Source organism: Saccopteryx bilineata, chromosome 4 (assembly GCF_036850765.1).
Source record: "Saccopteryx bilineata isolate mSacBil1 chromosome 4, mSacBil1_pri_phased_curated, whole genome shotgun sequence".
NCBI lineage: Eukaryota > Metazoa > Chordata > Mammalia > Chiroptera > Emballonuridae > Saccopteryx > Saccopteryx bilineata.
In genome coordinates this window covers 147,897,162-147,916,748 of record NC_089493.1, presented here as the reverse complement: position 1 = coordinate 147,916,748, position 19,587 = coordinate 147,897,162, and the positions used below count along the sequence as shown (strand labels likewise).

Sequence of the window (19,587 nt, the reverse complement as noted above, 5' to 3'; positions counted from 1 at the left end):
CGCCTGCCCCGGGTCCCATCCAGCACTGCTTTGTATGCTTGGGGTGGGGGAATGCAAGAATCCTAGTTTTGGACATGTCAAAGTCAAGATGCCTCTGTCCAAGCGGAGGTGTCAAATAAGTAGTTCAATCAGAAGGTCAGAGGACAGGTATGGGTTGGAGATATAATTTGGGAAATTAATAATATATATCTACAGTTGGATATGAAAGTGTAAAGCCCAAGAAAGTGGTCTAGAGCAGTGGTCCCCAACCTTTTTTGGGCCACGAACTGGTTTAATGTCAGAAAATATTTTCACGGACTGGTCTTTAGGGTGGGACGGATAAATGTATTACGTGACCAAGACAAGTGTCAAGAGTGAGTCTTAGATGGATGTAACAGAGGGAATCTGGTCATTTTTAAAAAATAAAACATCATTCAGACTGTAAAGAGCTTTAAAAGGTATGTGTGCTTCCCTCTTAGAGCAAACCCCTGTATTTGTGTTATGGATCCCGCCCTTTTTGTGTCTCAGTTCCTCTCTCTACTGAATCGTATCTATTAGCACTTACACGTGTTCTGGTGACATATCCTGTCTTACAGAACAATGTCTACCTCTTCCATCTGCTTTTCTAACCACTGTCATATCACAAAGCTTTAGGCACATGGCTCTCCTATCAGTTACTCCAACATACCAAGTTCTCCTGTGCCTTTGCACTTACTCTTCCTTCTGCTTGGCACGCTTTCCCCCAAGCTTCTCTAAAGAGTAACTTGTTAAGTCTCAGCTTAAATGCCATTTTCCCAAAGGGGCCTTCTTTGACCACACTATGTGAAGCAGTTCTCCATCCCTACCCTGTGCCATGGGTGTTTATGCTAGTCCACGCAGGCCATTATAACAAAAATGCCATAAACTTAGTGGCTTATAAACAACAAGCATTTCTTCTGCATAGTTCTGGAGGCTAGGAAGTCAGACTATGGTTCTGGCAGATTGGGTATCTGGTGAGGATTCACTTCCTGCTTCACGAGAGAGAGTGCTTTTCACTGTGTTTTTATGTAGTAAAAGGGGCAGGGGTCTGTGTGGGGTCCCTTTTATAAGGGCACTAATCCTACTCACAGGGCTCCGTCCTCAGTCCTAATTACACCCCAAAGGCCCCACCTCCTAACATGTCCACCTTGGTGGTTAGGATTTCAATGAGTGAATTTTGGGGAAACACAAATATTCAGACCATCCAGGAACTTCATGTCACATTGTTCTCTATTTCCTTCAAAGCACTTACCATGCTCTGAAGTTATTGTTTAATTGTTTACATATATACTGTGAACCTCCCCCCCCCCCCCGAAAGAAAGCTATAAGAGGGAAAAAAAAGCTATATAAGGAAAGCTTAGTTTGGGGAAAAGTGGGGGTTTAGGAGCATAGGAGCGATCATTTTCTCTCAAAGTATTATCTTTTCAGCAATTTAAAGATAGTATGTTGATAAGAGAGTTGTTAATAATATGATGTGAATAACATTGACAAGCAGTCTGAAATTCAGATTGCAATGCAAGCAGAGTAGTCAGTCAAAAGCTGACGTCTTTGTAAGTGCTTGCTGCCACACCAAACACAGCTGTGGCGCTCACCAGTCCTTGCTCTGGCCCCTGGCCATATAACTCTGATGTCAGAACCTGGCTACATCTTTGAGGCAGGACCTCATCTATTTGTACATCACAGTGCCTAGAACAGTGGCAAACACATAGTAGGTGCTCAGTAATTATTGAATGAACATTAACAGTTGGAAATGTTGCAGAGAGCTTAGATTCAGGCTGAAAATCACCCAATGATTTTGACATGAAGTTCACTGGTAAACTCAGTAGGGCCATTTTAGGTGGGTAGAAAGAGAAGAGAAAAAATGAATCCAGGGAGACTGATCTTTCTAGAAACTTGGTTGCAAAGGGAAGAAAGAATAAAACAATAGTGACAGGTGCAAAAACGACGAGAGAGTTTTGTTTTGTTTTGTTTTAGAGGGAAGAGATTTCAACTTCTATAGTTCAGAAGAATAAAACCAGTAATGAAAGAATTGAAAATGTATGGGAGGGAACAGATCACTGATGGTGGGTGGACAAGCACAGAGTTAGCATATATAGAACAAGGACTTCCCTTTCCTGTGAGATAGCAAAGACATAAGGAGGGATTCGGGGGGGGGGGGGGGAGGCCAAGAAGCTAAGGAAATGAGCCTGCCACTGGCCTTTTTTTCTTTTCTTTTCTTTTTCTTTTTTTTTTTCTTTTTTCTGAAGCTGGAAACAGGGAGAGACAGTCAGACAGACTCCCGCATGCGCCCGACTGGGATCCACCCGGCACGCCCACCATGGGGCGACGCTCTGCCCTCCAGGGGGCGATGCTCTGCCCATCCTGGGCATCACCATGTTGCGACCAGAGCCACTCTAGCGCCTGAGGCAGAGGCCAAGGAGCCATCCCCAGCGCCCGGGCCATCTTTGCTCCAATGGAGTCTTGGCTGCGGGAGGGGAAGAGAGAGACAGAGAGGAAAGCGTGGCGGAGGGGTGGAGAAGCAAATGGGCGCTTCTCCTGTGTGCCCTGGCCGGGAATCGAACCCGGGTCCTCTGCACGCTAGGCCGACGCTCTACCGCTGAGCCAACCGGCCAGGGCTTCTTTTCTTTTTTTAAGTGAGAGGAGGGAAGATAGAGAGACAGACTCCCACATGTGCCCCAGGCTGGGATCCACCTGGTAACCCCTGTCTGGGGCCAGTGCTAGAATCAACAGAGCAAGAGGGGAGGAGAGGGAGGAGGGGGATAGGGAGGGAAAAAGAAGCAGATAGTTGCTTCTCATGTGAGCCCTGACTAAGAATTGAACCTGGGATGTCCGCATGCTGGGCCAATCCTCTATCCATTGAGCCAACCGACCAGAGCCTTCTTTTCTTTTTAAAAAATTTAATTTATTGGTTGATATTTGAGAGAAAGAGAGAAAGAGAAAGAGAGAGAGAAACACCAATTGGTTGTTTCACTTATTTATGCATCCATTGGTTGATTCTTTATGTGCCCCAACAAAGGATCAAACCCGCAACCTTGGTGTACAGGGGCAACACTCTAACCAACTGAGTTAACCAGCCAGGGCTTTATTTTCTTTTTAAACAGAAAGCTCAGAAACCTGACCTTAGAAATAATTGCCCTTTTCAATTTCTCCTCTTACCCAATTTAATTCTGCTCCACCCTGTTTACATTGTTTCACTTTGGCCCTTTCTGCTTTGTCGGTCAACTCCTCCCTGTTCTGGGTCCACCTGCAGGCCCTTGGCCTTCTGCTGGGTTAGGGGCCAGTCTGGAATCACCCTGCTCTTTGATAACAAGTGACAAAACCTCCCATCCTAGGAAACTAGGATTTCCAGGCTTCTACCTGATTTTGCTAAGTCTTAATGAGGATTCCCATGGAGTCTTTTCACATTCCACACAATTCATCACCTTACTTCTGTAATTCGGTTCCAATTGGTATAATAAGCCAGCCCAAAGATGAACACAAACCTCTCCCTTAACTTCCTAAAATATAATCAAGATATTTTCAACAAGATTTTATTTGAAGGTTTAGAGATAATGGAATGGAATGACAAGAAAGGAAAGTAAAAACATGCTGTAACTCAAACATCCAGCTCATTTGCTCCTACTCTATCTCAAGATTGTTTTCTTAGACATCAGAGGAGCATAGCTAATATAGCAAAAGCACTACAGATTTTCCTTACCACATAGAAATGCTCCAGATCACACCCTGCTCAGCAAAACAAAGCTAGAGGAGCAAATTTCTGGAAAACAAACGACCCAGTGTTAGCCAAACCTGACCAAGAATCACACCTCCACACTTCCATACAAAATAGGAATTTCCTTAAAGCCTCTCTGCTGATTCCAGTGGAGAAATCCCCTGGGGTCTGGGAATCAAACCAGAACACATTTGACTTGTTTTAGATATGCTTTCACTAATTACAATATTATGGAGCAAATGCTTAGTTTATGGGCCACAATATATTTACATTCATATATGCACATTACCTTGTTAACATTGCAGTTCTATTTCTGTCTCTTCACATGACTTCCAAACTTTTGGTGAAATACAATATACAGTACTTATTGCGTGGGAGATTTTATTTACCTGTAACTGGTGCCACCTAGTGGTCATCATCTCCTAAACAGCTTTAAATCCAGGATTTTTTAACTACCTGGCAAAGTGGTTATGAAGATGGAGATGACTAACAGTCATTAAGTGCTTATTATTTATTAGGCATTATTTTAGATGTCATGTTAATATATCAATATTTAAATTTATTGGCTAATTTAACCTCAAAAACAACTAGGAGGTGGGAGCAACTATTCCTATTTTGCAGAATATGGAAACTGAGACAATGAAAACTTGAGTTGCCTGAGGCCACTTGGGAAGTAAATGGCAGCTAATGATGACCTTAATTAAATAATATACCAAAACAGTCAATTCTACTGATGATTCTGTATGCTGTGTTTATATATTGGTAAGTGAGGGGGTGTTGATGATGTGGTTTAGCACCTGGGAGATGGTTTAAGAAGACTTAAATACTAACAGGTTCCAAGCAAGCAGAAATGTTCTGCGCTGAACACTGGGCAGACAATTCATTCTGAATTCCTCTGGTGCCCTGGACAAGGATGCAGGTGGACTAGGCCATTTATTATTGTCTTTAGTTGCAAGAAATAAACAGTTATTGGCACTAAATGGGATAACAAAAGTGGGGTTCAGGCTGACATGCTCTCTCCCATACACTGAATTAGAAAGCTCAGACTCTATGCTGACAATCTGAAGTATTTATTACTGATAAAGAAAGTGTGTATCATTTTCTAGCCTCTCAGTGAAAGATTCAATGCACTCAAATGCCACTTTTTCTCTGTGGAGTAAACCTTATTGCTACCTTCAAGGTGCTGTCAAAGATTTTCTGTGTAACTAAGGAAAGTTAAGTCACTCTAGACTCCATAACAAAATACCATGAACTGGGTGGTTTGAACAACAGAAGTTTAGTTCCTCACAGTTCTGGGAAGCTTAAAGTCTGAGATTTGGGGGTCAGGTTCTTTTTTTTTTTTTTGTATTTTTCCGAAGCTGGAAACGGGGATAGACAGTCAGACAGACTCCCACATGCGCCCGACCAGGATCCACCCCGCACGCCCACCAGGGGGCGACGCTCTGCCCACCAGGGGGCGTTTTTTAAATTTATTTATTTATTTTTATTATTATTATTTTTTTCAAGTACAAAATTGAAACTTTTATTTCTGGTAGAAATGATAAATACTTTGCATTAAAAATCTGGAATTCAAGTTTTCCTCATACTTCATGCTCCCTCCCTGTCCCAGAACCCTACAAACATATTTCTGTTTAGAAGGGGAAAGGTGGTACCCACACTTGTGGCCAACTCTGGGTCTGGGGAAAGGCACAGGTAGTCTCAGAGCTGGGAGGTCCCCGCCTGTCCCAATGCAGCCTCGAAGGCCAGTGATGCAAACAACACATTATGAGCTGGTGTAGGGGCTGCAGCATCAGTCCCAACAACCTCCTCTCTAGGGCAATGATCCCCTCCTTGTTGTGCAGTTGACGATGCAAGAGGGCCAGTTGGTTGGGGAGGAGGTTCTGTGTGGGGAGGTGGGTATGACAGGCGAAGACACCTTTTAGGGTCTAAACCTTCAAAGAGTTAAATAGAAGAATCACAGGCCATGATACTTTGGTTGCTTGAAGGGGGGGATAAAGGAGGGGTGAGAAGTACAGTGAGGAGAACCTCCTTCTCCTGTCTTCAAGGAAGGCACACAGTGGGAGTGGGAGCTACCTTCATGAGTTTACCCCTGCTGTGCCACATCCCTTTCACAGTCATGAGTGACGGGACCAGAGGCTCTGGGATTAGGGGAGAGGAGGGGAGGGGAGGGAAGGGGAGGGGAAGAGAAGAGAGGGGAGGGGAAAGGAGAGGAGGGAAGGGGAGGGGCAGAGAGGGAAATAAGGCCTCTTTGGGGTTGGGGGAAGAAGTGGTGAGCCCCGAGCCCGGCCGGCTAGGGGTCCTCGTCCCAGAGACTCAGCTGCCTCTGAGGCACATAGAAGTTGAAGCTGTAGGTCTTCTGGCAGCTGCAGATGCCGCACTTGTAGGGCACTGGCCGGTCACGGTTGTGGCAGTACTTGAGCATGCAGGGGTACCAGGCCAGGCTCAAGCTGTAGTGGCACATACAGGGCATCCCTCGGTCCCTCACCTGCCCGCAGCAAGGTAGCAAAGCCTGCTCTGTGTCCTTGGGCAGAGTCTTGAACATGGAGCTGTGCACACCTTGCTCCAGCCAGAACTTGACATCCTCCTGACGGGTGTAGATGGCATCCACGGCCTCTGCACACACATTGCGGAGATGGGGACTCAGCAGCGCCCCCTGGCTGAAGTTTACAGCGATGTCCATGTGGAGGTGCTCCAGGTCCCGCACCTCCTCTGCCTGACGCACTGCCCGTGGGTTTTTCTGTCGAAGCTTGGCCATGGCCTCACTGGGGATGATCTCATTGTGGTGCAGCTGGGTGACAAAGCAGAGGGCCTGGAACTGACTCTGGCCCTTCTCCAGCTCCCCCAGGATCAGGGCCCGGAAGATCTTAACATACTTCTTAAAGTCGGCAGTGAAGGAGACGAGGGTGCCGTCGGGCTTGTGCAACTCGAGGCTGATGTTGTCGTTGTCGCTGTCCGCCTGCAGGCTCTCCTCTGTCACCTGGCCGTCGGGCAGCCGCACGCGGACACGCAGCTCCGCCGGCGCTCCGGACCCGGCACCCACGCCGCGCGGCGCCCCCAGGAGCTGCACCAGGAGCTGCAGCAGCAACAGCAGCGCCCGGGACGCCGTGGGGACTCCGCCGCAGCCTGACGGCCGCATCCCCCTAAGCGGCTGCCGTCCTCTGCAGCCCCAGGACGCAGCGCGCGGGCCGGGAGACGCGCTGCCAAACTCCGCTCAAAGTTGGTGGCAAGTTTGGGGCGCCTAAGAACGGCTCGTCGGGGGCTCCGCCGCAGGTCGCCCGCGACGTGGCGGGGACGCACGGAGGCTGCGCGCCCCCGGCGGCTCCCAGGCAGACACGGCCCTCCCGGCCCCCGCGGCTTCCAACTACGGTGCTGGGGGGGCGTTTTTTTTTAAAATTATTTTATTTTATTTATTCATTTTTAGAGAGGGAGAGAGAGAGAGAGAGAGAGAAGAGCTGGAAGCGTCAACTCCCATATGTGCCTTGACCAGGCAAGCCCAGGGTATCGAACCGGCAACCTCAGCATTTCCAGGTCGACGCTTCATCCACTGTACCACCACAGGTCAGGCCCGGAGTCAGGTTCTTGTGAGAGCGTTCCATGAGAAGGCAGCCAGGAAGAGACCTCTCACCACACTGTACCTAGGTCTGTGTGCAGGAAGAGAGAGCACACATGTGCTCTGGTGTTTCTTCTTGTAAGGGTCCTAAGCCTATCATGAGGGCACCACCCTCATGACCTCATCTCAACCCAATTAGATTCCCTCTCTAAAGGCTCCATCTCCAAATACCATTACATTGGGGAGTAAGGCTTCAACGGTATGAAGTGAGAGGAAGCACATTCAGTCCATAACACCAGCTATGTTTAATTTTATTTTGTTTACATTTATTTTTTATTGCAAATGAGTCTTACTGGAATTTATTATATAGTATTTTAAACACCAGCAGAGTTGAAAGAAGGGAGCAATAGTACACCGCCCCCTGGATTCAATAATTGGAATATTTGCCTTATCTATATGTCTATATGCCTATTCGGGAATATATGTTTTGTTCAAAGTATATTGCTGAAATCATGATATTCTTCCCCTAACTATGTAAACATGCATCTCCTAGGTAAAATACTCTTATTACACTTAAGGAAAGGATGCCATTATATCAATTTCTATTCAATTCATATTAAAATTTTTCCAATAGCTGTAAGAGTTGTTTTCTCCTGAATTTGAATTCATGAAGCTTCAAGCATTACATTTAGCTGTTATAGCTCTTTAGTCTCATTTATTTATAGAAGTTCTTCTACCCTTTCCCCACAATGACATTGATATTTTGAAGAGACTAAGCTGTGTAAATGATGCTGTGACTTTCTTTATTACAATATCTCTTAGGGATTTTTTTTTCTGTTTATAGTAATTTTTAAAAAATTAATTTTAATGGGGCCCTGGCCGGTTGGCTCAGTGGTAGAGTGTTGGCTTGGCGTGCAGGAGTCCCAGGTTTGATTCCCGGCCAGGGCACACAGGAGAAGCGCCCATCTGCTTCTCCACCCCTCACCCTCTCCTTCCTCTCTGTCTCTCTCTTCCCCTCCCGCAGCCAAGGCTTCATTAGAGCAAAGTTGGCCCCGGGCGCTGAGGATGGCTCTATGGCCTCTGCCTCAGGTGCTAGAATGGCTCTGGTTGCAACACAAGAACGCCACAGATGGGCAGAGCATCGCTCCCTGGTGGGCATGCCGGGTGGATCCCGGTTGGGCGCATGCGGGAGTCTGTCTGACTGCCTCCTCGTTTCCAACTTCAGAAAAATACAAAAAAATATAATTTTAATGGGGTGACATTGATAAATCAGGGTACAGATGTTCAGAGAAAAAAATCTCTAGGTTATTTTGACATTTGATTATGCTGCATTCCCATCACCCAAAGTCCAATTGTCTTCCTTCACCTTCTAACTGGTTTTCTTGGTGTCCCTCCTCTCCCCCAACCCTCTCCCTCTCCTCCTCCCCACACGGTAACCCCCACACTCTTGTCCATGTCTCTGAGTCTCATTTTTATGTCCCACCTATGTATGGAATCATATAGTTCTTAGTTTTTTCTGATTTACTTATTTCGCTCAGTATAATGTTATCAAGGTTCATCCATGTTGTTGTAAATGATCCGATGTCATCATTTTTTATGGCTGAGTAGTATTTCATAGTATATATGTACCAAAGCTTTTTAATCCACTCATCCTCTGATGGACACTTGGGCTGTTTCCAGATCTTCGCTATCTCTCGGAGCAATATATTTGCCAATTTATCTCCACGGGCAAGTGAAATAAAAGACAGGATAAACAAATGGGACTTTATCAAACTAAAAAAGCTTCTGCACAGCTAAAGACAATAAGAACAGAATAAAAAGACAAACTACACAATGGGAGAACATATTTGACAATACATCTGATAAGGGGTTAATAACCAAAATTTATAAAGAACTTGTAAAACTCAACACCAGGAAGACAAATAATCCAATCAAAAAATGAAGAAAGAAATGAAGAGACACTTCTCCAAAGAGGACCTACAGATGGCCAATAGGCATATGAAAAAATGCTCAATATCACTAATCATTAGAGAAATGCAAATTAAAACCACAATGAGATATAATCTCACACCAGTCAGAATGGCACTCATCAACAAAACAACTCAGAATAAGTGCTGGCAAGGATGTGGAGAAAAGGGAACCCTCCTGCACTGCTGGTGGGAATGCAGACTGGAGCAGCCACTGTGGAAAACAGTATGGAGATTCCTCAAGAAATTAAAAATCAAACTGCCTTTTGACCCAGCTATCCCACTGTTAGGAATATACCCCCAAAACACCATAGCACTGTTGAAAAACACCATAGCACCCCCATGTTTATGGCAGCATTGTTCACAATAGCGAAGATCTGGAAACAGCCCAAGTGTCCGTCAGTGGACGAGTGAATTAAAAAGCTTTGGTATATATATATACTATGGAATACTACTCAGCCATAAGAAATGATGACATCGGATCATTTACAACAACATGGATGGACCTTGATAACATTATACTGAATGAAATAAGTAAATCAGAAAAAACTAAGAACTATATGATTCCATACATAAATGGGACATAAAAATGAGACTCAGAGACATGGACAAGAGTGTGGGGGTTACAGGGTGGGGAGGGAGAGGGTGGGAGTTGGGGGAGGGGAGGGGCACCAAGAAAACCAGTTAGAAGGTGAAGGAAGACTTTGGGTGATGGGAATGCAGCATAATCAAATGACAAAATAACCTAGAGATTTTTTCTCTGAACATCTGTACCCTGATTTATCAATGTCACCCCATTAAAATTAATAATAAAAAAAGAGTGGTGAAAGGGGGGTATCCCTGCCTTGTTCCTGATCTTAAGGGGATTGCTTTTAATTTCTTCCCATTGAGTATAATGTTAGCTGTGGGTTTGTCATAGATGGCCTTTATCATGTTGAGGTATGTTCCCTGTATTTCAACTTTGCTGAGAGTTTTGATCATGAATGGGTGCTGGATTTTATCAAATGCTTTTTCTGTATCTATTGAAATTATCATGTGGTTTTTCTCCTTCCTTTTGTTTATGTGATGAATCACATTGATTGATTTGTGAATATTGTACCAGCCTTGCCTCCCAAGAATAAATCCCACTTGATCATGGTGTATGATTTTTTTCCATATATTGTTGGATCTGGTTTGCTAATACTTTGTTGAGGATTTTAGCATTTAAATTCATCAGGGATATTGGCTTATAATTTTCTTTCTTTGTGTTGTCTTTGTCTGGTTTTGGAATCAGAATTATACTCGCCTCATAAAAGGAGCTTGGAAATTTCCCTTCCTCTTGAATTTTTTGAAATAGCTTGAGAAGGATAGGTGTTAGTTCTTTGAATATTTGGTAGAATTCACTTGTGAAGCCATCAGGCCCAGGACTTTTCTTTTTTGGGAGTTTTTGGTAACTGTTTTGATCTCATTTGTTGTAATTGGTCTGTTAGGTTTTCTGATTCTTCCAGATTAATTTTTGGAAGATTATATGTTTCAAGGAATTTGTCCATTTCATATAGGTTGTCTAGTTTTTTGGTGTACAGTTCTTTATAGTATTTTCTTACAATATTTTGTATTTCTGTTGTGTCAGTTGTTATTTCCTGGTTTCATTGATCCTCTGTATTCTTTCTTTAGCCTCTATGGCATTTATTTCTTCTCTGATCTTTATTATTTCCTTCCTTCTACTACCTCTGGGCTTTACTTGCTGTTCTTTTTCTAGTTCTTTTAGATACAGGGTCAAGTTGTTTATTTGAGCTTTTTCTAGCTTCTTAAGGTATGCCTATAATGCTATGAACTTCCCTCTCAGGACTGCTTTTGCTGTGTCCCATAAATTTTGAGTTGATGTATGCTCGTTATTCGTTTCTAGGATTTTTTTAATTTCTCCTTTGATCTCATTGTTAACCCATTTGTTATTTAACAACATGCTATTTAGTTTCCAAGTGTTTGAGTATTTTTTAGTTTTTCTGTTATAGTGGTTTCTAGTTTCATGCCATTGTGATCAGGGAAAGTACTTGATATAATTTCAATCTTCTTAAATTTGTTGAGACCGCTTTTGTGCCCTAACATGTGGTCTATCCTAGAGAATGTATCATGAGCACTTGAAAAGAATGTATATTCTGCTGCTTTAGGGTGAAAGGTTCTGAAGATATCTATTAAATCAAGTTGATCTAGTATGTACTTTAAGTCTTCTGTTTCTTTGTTACTTTTCTTTCTTGAGGATCTATCTAGTGATGTTAGTGGGTTATTGAAATCCCCTACTATTATAGTATTGCTGTTGATCTCGCCCTTTAAATCCATCAAAGTCTGCTTTATATGTTTAGGTGCTCCTATATTAAGTGTGTAGATACTGATAACAGTTATAGCTTCCTGTTGGATTGCTCCCTTTATCATTATGTAGTGATCTTCTTTATCTCTTACTATAGCCTTTGTTTTAAAGTCCATTTTGTCTGATATAAGTATTGCTATCCCAGCTTTTTTTTCATTTCCATTTGCGTGAAAAATTTTTTCCATCCTTTTATCTTCAGTTTATGTGCATCTTTTGTTTTAAGGTGTGTCTCTTGTAGACAGCATATGTATGGGTCCTGTTTTTTATCCACGCAGCTACCTTATGTCTTTTCATCAGATCATTTAATCCATTTACATTTAAGGTTATTATAGATATGTAGTTGTTTATTGCCATTTTATTCTTTTTTTTTCTTTTTTCTTTTTTTGTATTTTTCTGAAGCTAGAAACAGGGAGAGACAGTCAGACAGACTCCCACATGCACCCGACCGGGATCCACCTGGCACGCCCACCAGGGGGTGACGCTCTGCCCACCAGGGGGCTATGCTCTGCCCCTCTGGGGCGTCGCTCTGTTGTGACCAGAGCCACTCTAGCACCTGGGGAAGAGGCCAAGGAGCCATCCCCAGCGCCCGGGCCATCTTTGCTCCAATGGAGCCTCGGCTGCGAGAGGGGAAGAGAGAGACAGAGAGGAAGGGGGGGGGGAGAAGCAGATGGGCGCTTCTCCTATGTGCCCTGGCCGGGAATCGAACCCGGGACTTCTGCACGCCAGGCCGACGCTCTACCACTGAGTCAACCAGCCAGAGCCCATTTTATTCTTTAAAACTGCATTCCGCCTGACCTGTGGTGGCGCAGTGGATAAAGCATCAACCTGGAAATGCTGAGGTCGCCAGTTCAAAGCCCTGGGCTTACCTGGTCAAGGCACATATGGGAGTTGATGCTTCCTGCTCCTCCCCACCTTCTCTGTCTCTCTCTCCTCTCTCTCTCCCTATCTGTCTCTCTCTCCCCCTTTCTCTCTCCTCTCTAAAATGAATAAATTAAAAAAAAAATAAAACTGCATTCCTCTTTTGCTATATTCTTTTTCTTCTTTGATCTGTTTACAACAGGCCCTTTAGCATTTCTTGCAGCCTTGGTTTGGTCGTAGTGAATTCTTTGAATTTTTTTTTTCTGGAAAACTTTTTATTTCTCCTTCAATTTTAAATGATAACCTTGCAGGATAAAGTAGTCTTGGTTGTAGGCTCTTGTTCTGCATTACTTTGAATATTTCTTGCCATTCCCTTCTGGCCTCAAGTGTTTCTGTTGAGAAGTCGGAAGTCATCCTTATGGGGGCACCTTTGTAGGTGATAATCTTTTTTCTCTAGCATAGGGTTCTCAAACTCAACTCAGCATGTGGGCCGCAGAGCAAGATCACAGCCATTCGGCGGGCCGCACTAGGTCTACAAAAGGCAACTGTTATGCAACACTTTTCTCACTGCAGTTGAAAACAAAAAAAAATCAGTACAACAAGCACAATTGTACATGCAGTTTACTCAGTGTCACAAAACGACCAGAAACTGTAGTTCGCATCACAACTGCTGTTAACTAAGCTAATATCTAGCTAGGATGCTAGAGAAATGAAAAATACAAGTAGGCCCCTAGGCTTACTTAATTTTATCCAAAATATTTTGAACTTCGTGGATTAGTCTGCGGACCGCACAAAATTGTTCAGCAGGCCGCATGTGGCCCACAGGCCACGAGTTTGAGACCCCTGCTTTAGCAGCTTTTAATATTTTCTCTTTATCACTTAGCTTTGGTATTTTAGTTATGATGTATCTTGGTGTAGATTTCTTTGGGTTTCTCTTTAATGGAGTTCTCTGTGCGTCTTAAACTTGTTAGACTTTTTCTTGCATTAAGTTAAGAAAGTTTTCAGCTATGATATGATTGAACAAAGTCTCTATCCTTTGTTCTTTCTCTTCTTCTCCAGGAACCCCTATGATGCGAATGTTATTTCTCTTCATGTTGTCACAGAGCTCTCTTAGAGTTTTCTCAGACTCTTTGAGTCTCTTTTCTTTTTTCTACTCTGCTTCTATACTTTCATTTATCTTGTCCTCTAACTCTCTGATTTGATCCACAGCTTCATCCATCCTGCTTTTAATTCCTTAATATCTTTGAGCATCCTAACAATTGTTATTTTAAACTCTGTATCTGGTAATTTGGTTATATCTGACTCATTCAGATCTTTTTCTGGGGATTTCTCTTGATTCATTTGTGTTGCATTTCTCTGCCTTCTCATTTTGTCTGTGTAAAAGAAGGTTTTGGCCACTGGAGTCCACTGGGTGTGGCCTCTGTGTTCCCTTGGTGTGGTCTGTCTACAGGCCCACCACCCCCTCTGCTGTTGCTGCCTAGGGCATTTAGGTATGGGCGTTGCCAGTGCCTGCTCAGTGAGACTGTTGCTGTGGTTTCCATCTCTCCTTCAGGGGAGTGGCTGTGATCATGTGCTCAGGTGTACAAGTCTCGGTGGCCTTGGCCTTCACCCCGCCCCCACGGGTGGCATATGCTCGGCCCTGAAGGCAGGGGTGAGCACCTTTGCTCAGCTGCGGGCCTCTGCCTGATTCCAGACTTTTACCCCACCCCTGCAGGAGGAGTTTGCTCGCAGTACAGCTGCAAGCCTTGGCTCTACAGGCTGGGCAGGACTGTGTGCCCACACTCAGTAGCGGGATTCCGCCTGTTCTGGGCTTTTGGCTCCACCCCCGCAGGAGGAGCAGGCTTCCAAGTCAAGCCAAAAACCTCGGTCCCACAGGCAGGGCAAGGCTGTGCTCCTGCACCCTTGCTCAAGGGCAGGTCTCCGCCCCTTCTGGGGCTCCTGCCCTTCCCCTGCAGGTTGGATTGCAGGCGGCCTGCAGCTGGGCTTGACCACTTTTTTCTTTTTGTATTTTTCTAAAGTTGGAAACGGGGAGTGGTCAGACAGACTCCCGCATGCGCCCGACCAGAATCCACCCAGCATGCCTACCAGTGGGCGATGCTCTGCTAATTTGGGGCATCACTCTGTTGCAACCAGAGCCATTCTAGTGCCCGAGGCAGAGGCCATAGAGCCATCTTCAGTGCCTGGGCCAACTTTGCTCCAATGGAGCCTTGGCTGTGGGACGGGAAGAGAGAGACAGAGAAGAAGGAGAGGGGGAGGGGTGGAGCAGATGGGTGCTTCTCCTGTGTGCCCTGGCCAGGAATTGAACCTGGGACTCATGCACGCCAGGCTGATGCTCTACCACTGAGCCAACCGGCCAGGGCCTGGGCTTGACCACTTTTGTACGTCTCCTCCTCCCCAGCTGGGCAAGACCGAGCTCACACCTGGGCCTCAGTGGTGGCCAGCTGGCTTCTGCCCTTGCTGATGGAACTGTACTTCCACGTCCCACAGCCGCCCACCCTCGAGCGAGCCCTCAGCCATGTGTGTGGGGGGGCGCTGCAGCTCAGACCCTAACACTAACTACTGTAGTCCCAAAAACTCCCTCCTTCTAAGCGACTCTGCTCTGGGTGCTGCGGGAGAGCTTGTTTGGCTGGTGTCCTGCTTCCCTTTGCTGGCATTGCTGTTTCCAGGGGAAATATTCGCTTCAGATTTGGGGAGTGACTCATCCCAGAGGTTAAGGTGCCTGTCTCTCAAAATGTTTCTCCCTGTGCCTCCTAGATTATACTCTCTTCCTGTTACTCCGGTACTCTCCTCTCTCCCCGTCCCCTGGAGCCCCGTGTGAGTGGTTGTGAGAGAGGTTTTCTGCACGGTCCCTTTAAGAAGAATTCTGGGTCTGAGAAATCAGTCTCTTTCTCACAAACAGTATCCTGTCTTGTTTCCAGCTAAATACTGTCCATACACCTCTTCTAGGCTCTGGGGCTGCAGGCTGGGGCTTTGTTCCTGGGACTCAAGACCCTCCCCTCTCCACTAGACTCATTTCCCACCATGTGGGTCTCTCCCGGCTGCCGTTCACTCCAGGGAGCTGAGTAGCCCTCTCCGCGTTTCTGCTTTTCCTATCAGTCTCGGTGTGGCTTCTTCAGTGTTCCTTGGTTGAAGATTCCTCTTAGTTTAGTCCAAAGTTGGTTTTTCCAGATGATGGTTCTTAAAATTAGTTTGTAATCCATTTGGTTCTGGGAGGTGGGAGTTGGTACATCTGCCTACTCCATCGCCATCTTGTCTTCCTCCCTCTTAGGGATTTATACAGAAATATTTACCAGGAACGCGGGGGAAAAGCTGTTACAAAAATACAATGCATAATTATCTCAGGTTTAATTTAAACTTGTTACCTGAGTGGAATTGGAAAGCTTATCAACTGCAGAAGTTAACATATTGTTACATGGTGATAACACAGAAATACACTATGTGTTCATAATTCTAGAACTGTGCTTGAATTTACCATAGTTTTACACTTATGTATGTCAATGGTTCAGCTTGTCAAAATATGTGGATGAAAAAATTTTTAAGTCTTACTAAAAATATTCTCAAACCATATAGAAAAATGCAAGAATAAAATTGCAAGAATCACTCAGTCTATATGGAAATAACTATATGAACAACAGCTGAACAGTGAGGTGAAGCAGAGCTTGCCACTAAAAAATATGGCCTATAGGATATTACTTTAAGCTGGTGATTTTTAAAGAAAAGACAGGAAGAACTGCAGACCTTGCTCCTAATTGTCTGAAAGAATTAAGAATACCTGCTCCAGGAAGAAAGGTATTATCAGAGATCATTGTAGTTTAATATGAACTAGTGTATGATAGATGGGGACAAACCTATCGGGCCTATTTGATCCAAGTCCTGTGCCCCATTGTTAAAAATGGCCCAGCCATGTGAATTGCTTCCTCTCCATCCAAGTCCCAAACTACAAACCCCTCCCCCGTCCTTAGCTCAGGATGGCACTTGAGCCTTACCTGCCCTTTCTGTCCTTAGGTCTCATATTCTTACAAAGTCCTCCTGTGTGTATCTGTAATAAATTTGGTTATTTTCTCCTGTTAATCTGTCTCAGGTTAGTTTGGTCACTAGTCCATTCAAAATTTAGAAGGGTGGGAGGAAATTACTTTTATTCCCCAACAACGGCATGTCCAACTATCTCTCTGTACATCTACATGGGCAGATAGGTAGCAATTCTTTTATAAAAATAATAGGTACTCTTCATTCAGTGCAAGGCCAGTGTGCCCATCCTTGCCCTGTCTCTGCTCCATCAGTACTGCAAGGGGGTTTAGTTCCTGGAGGCTGCCTGGCTCCTGCTCAGCTGACAGCTGGCTGAGTCATTTGATGAAAGACTGGTGAGTGTGAGGAACAGAGAGAACCCGGGGCATATTCTTCACAGCAGCTGTGTTTTTTTCTGGTCCCCTGTGCTTCAGGTGACACTGCTTCCTCCTTTTGTCCCTTCAGCCTAAGGGCTCAGAGGCTTTTGGCTCTTACACTAATCACTGGGTTATCTCATTGTCATATTTGGCTTCTTAGCTCTTACGTTACCTATAAAACCAATTCCCTGCCTTAAATTATCTCACTGAAATTATTCAATCCAGACTACTTTATGATAGATGCTACTTTAAAATATTCTAATTTTAGTGAATTTTACTTGACTTTTATACAACAAAAGAACATGAGGTAATTCTTTCATTTGTTTCACATGAAGGATATTACTTTGTAAGAGCTCTTTATAGGTTAAGGAAAGAAATTATGAAAACGTCTCAGAAGTTGAATTTTTGTTAAGATTTTAAACTACTTTTCAATTTTAGACAGTAAATGTAGACAATTACATGTTTTCTGTCACCTCTCCATAAGTTCTCATTACATATATTTATTTTGTTTAGGTTTGTAACATTCACATTCTAGTCCATACCACAATTTCCATAATCGCTTAGTATTAGTAAAGTTACATATTTGAACCAGTTATATTTCACTAGCAGGTAAGTTTCACACAGGCAAGGTGGGTTATTTGCTTTGTTCACTGATATATTAAAATGACTACTTTTTGTAGTCATTTATTAGTGTTGGGCACTAATAAATACTTTTTGAATAAATTACTCACCACAGTTCTTCACTTAGTTTAAAATTTTTAATTTTTCTAATGGGCTGGATTTCATTATTGTATACATGCATATCTACACACACACACACACACACACACACACACACACACGGTTTTTTCTCACTCAAGACAAGCTCAGACAGGCTATGCTGAGTTCCTTCATGTTTGAATTGGGATGTTACTTTCTGCATTAGATGTTCTTTGCTCATTTGATTGAGTGAACTCTGAATATTGGTGTAAAGAATTGTCACTAATTCTTTACAATCTGAATGGTCAGTGCCCTCCTTTCATAATTAGTTATTTTTTTATTGTCAGCTTTTATCCAGTGCTACATTTATTTGTGTGAAAAATTTAAAGAAATTTTTTTACAGTATCATGTTATCTGATAATATTCTTCAGTAATTCAACAAGTATTTTGCAAGTACTTTCTTCTAAATACTGTGTATTATACAAATATGGATGGCCAATGAACCCTATCCTCAAGGAGCCTGTCTTGTAGGGTGGATAAGCATGTTGCAACAGTAAAAAGTAGAATGGACTGTCTTCAAGGAAACATAGTGCCTGGATGTTCTGAGGGGCAGTAATTACAGAGGAATGAACCAAGGTGGACACACTGAAAGCCTGTTATTTGGCAAGCAATAAAGAGACTTCACAGATGTTATCCCCTTTGATCGTCAGGACAACTCTGCAAGTAAAGTTATCATTATCCCCATTTTACTGATACAGAAATTAAGCTTAAGTAATTGACAAATTATCACACAGGATGAGTTGACATTTTAACTCAGTCTGCCTGATTCTAAAGTGCTTGCTCTTTCTCTACTACATATATTTCCTGTTGTAAGAATAAGTCAAGAAGGCTTGATGGAGAAAGTGGCATATGAGAAAGTGTTTTAATAAATAGGTGGGTTTAAGGTGGGAGTAAGAACCATAAATCCATGCCTAGTATTTTCCTCAGTGGGGGGACTGGTAGGGATTAAATCTGCCAAGAAACAGCTTTGTTTATTTGGAGACCCAGTTCTCAGAAGGTAGCTATACAGATTACAGGAAAAAACTCAAAGTAGCCTTGTTTGTTACTTTCCTGGTATTCTTTGGTCTTGGGGATCTATCTATTTTCTTCCTCATCACCAGTTTGCACAGCCACACAAAGATTAAATCATCCTGATGTTAAGATTTATTCTTCCAGGCAGATATCTGTAAAATAGCATAAGCTCTTCAAAATACCACGAGATATAAAGCAGTGGTTTTTAAACTTAAATTCCAAGCCATTAGCCTATTCTGACATTGTAGTGAGCCATAAACGACATTTAAAAAAATGGACAGAATAGAACAGAAATAGCAGAGAGCCTTGTATATGGCAAGGGTAAGAACATTTCATGCCAGTTATATATGCGTATGTGTGTGTTTGTGTTTATGTACTGGGTTATGATGTAAAATACAATATATATCTGATAATGAGAGATATTTAAACAGTAACAGGGCCTATTTACAAACCATGTACACCAGGGAAGTCTGAAAGCCCTTTCCGACGGGCATGGAGTGGCAGCTGGAGTTAGGGTCAGCAAAGCCATTGTACAAAACTTTTCTCAAATCTAGAAAACAGCATCACAGACTGCTTGCTTACAAATATGGCCTAATTATAAAGCAGTTTAATATCCTAAACATTCTTTCAGGAGTGAGCTGAATAGAAATGTAGCAAGAGCCCTGGCCAGATGACTCAGTTGGTTAAGAGCATCGTCCCAAAGCACAGAGGTTGCTAGTTTGATCCCCAGTCAGGGCACACAGAGCGACAGATTGATGTTCCTGTCTCTTTCTCTTTCAATTCTCCTTGCTAAAACCAATAAGTTAAAAAAAATATGGGGAGAAAAAAAAATAAGGCAAATATCTCTTAGCAGAGAGGCTAGGGAGAAGCAGGCCTATCCAGTTCAAAGGATACCCACTGCAAAACTTTCCTTCTCAGATGAGGAAGGCTGCAGGGCCTCTAGACCAAAAACCTGCTATCCAACTGGGCACTTACACTGCCAGCTTCAGAGGATGACAGCGGGGAGA

The 19,587-nt window shown here is 43.6% G+C and overlaps 1 pseudogene; it reads right to left on the bottom strand.

Annotated features, from left to right (window-relative positions):
* Nucleotides 1-5,972: 5,972 nt before the first annotated feature.
* On the bottom strand, nucleotides 5,973-7,046 carry LOC136335367 (out at first protein homolog pseudogene; annotated as a pseudogene).
* Between the last annotated feature and the right edge of the window lie 12,541 nt (nucleotides 7,047-19,587).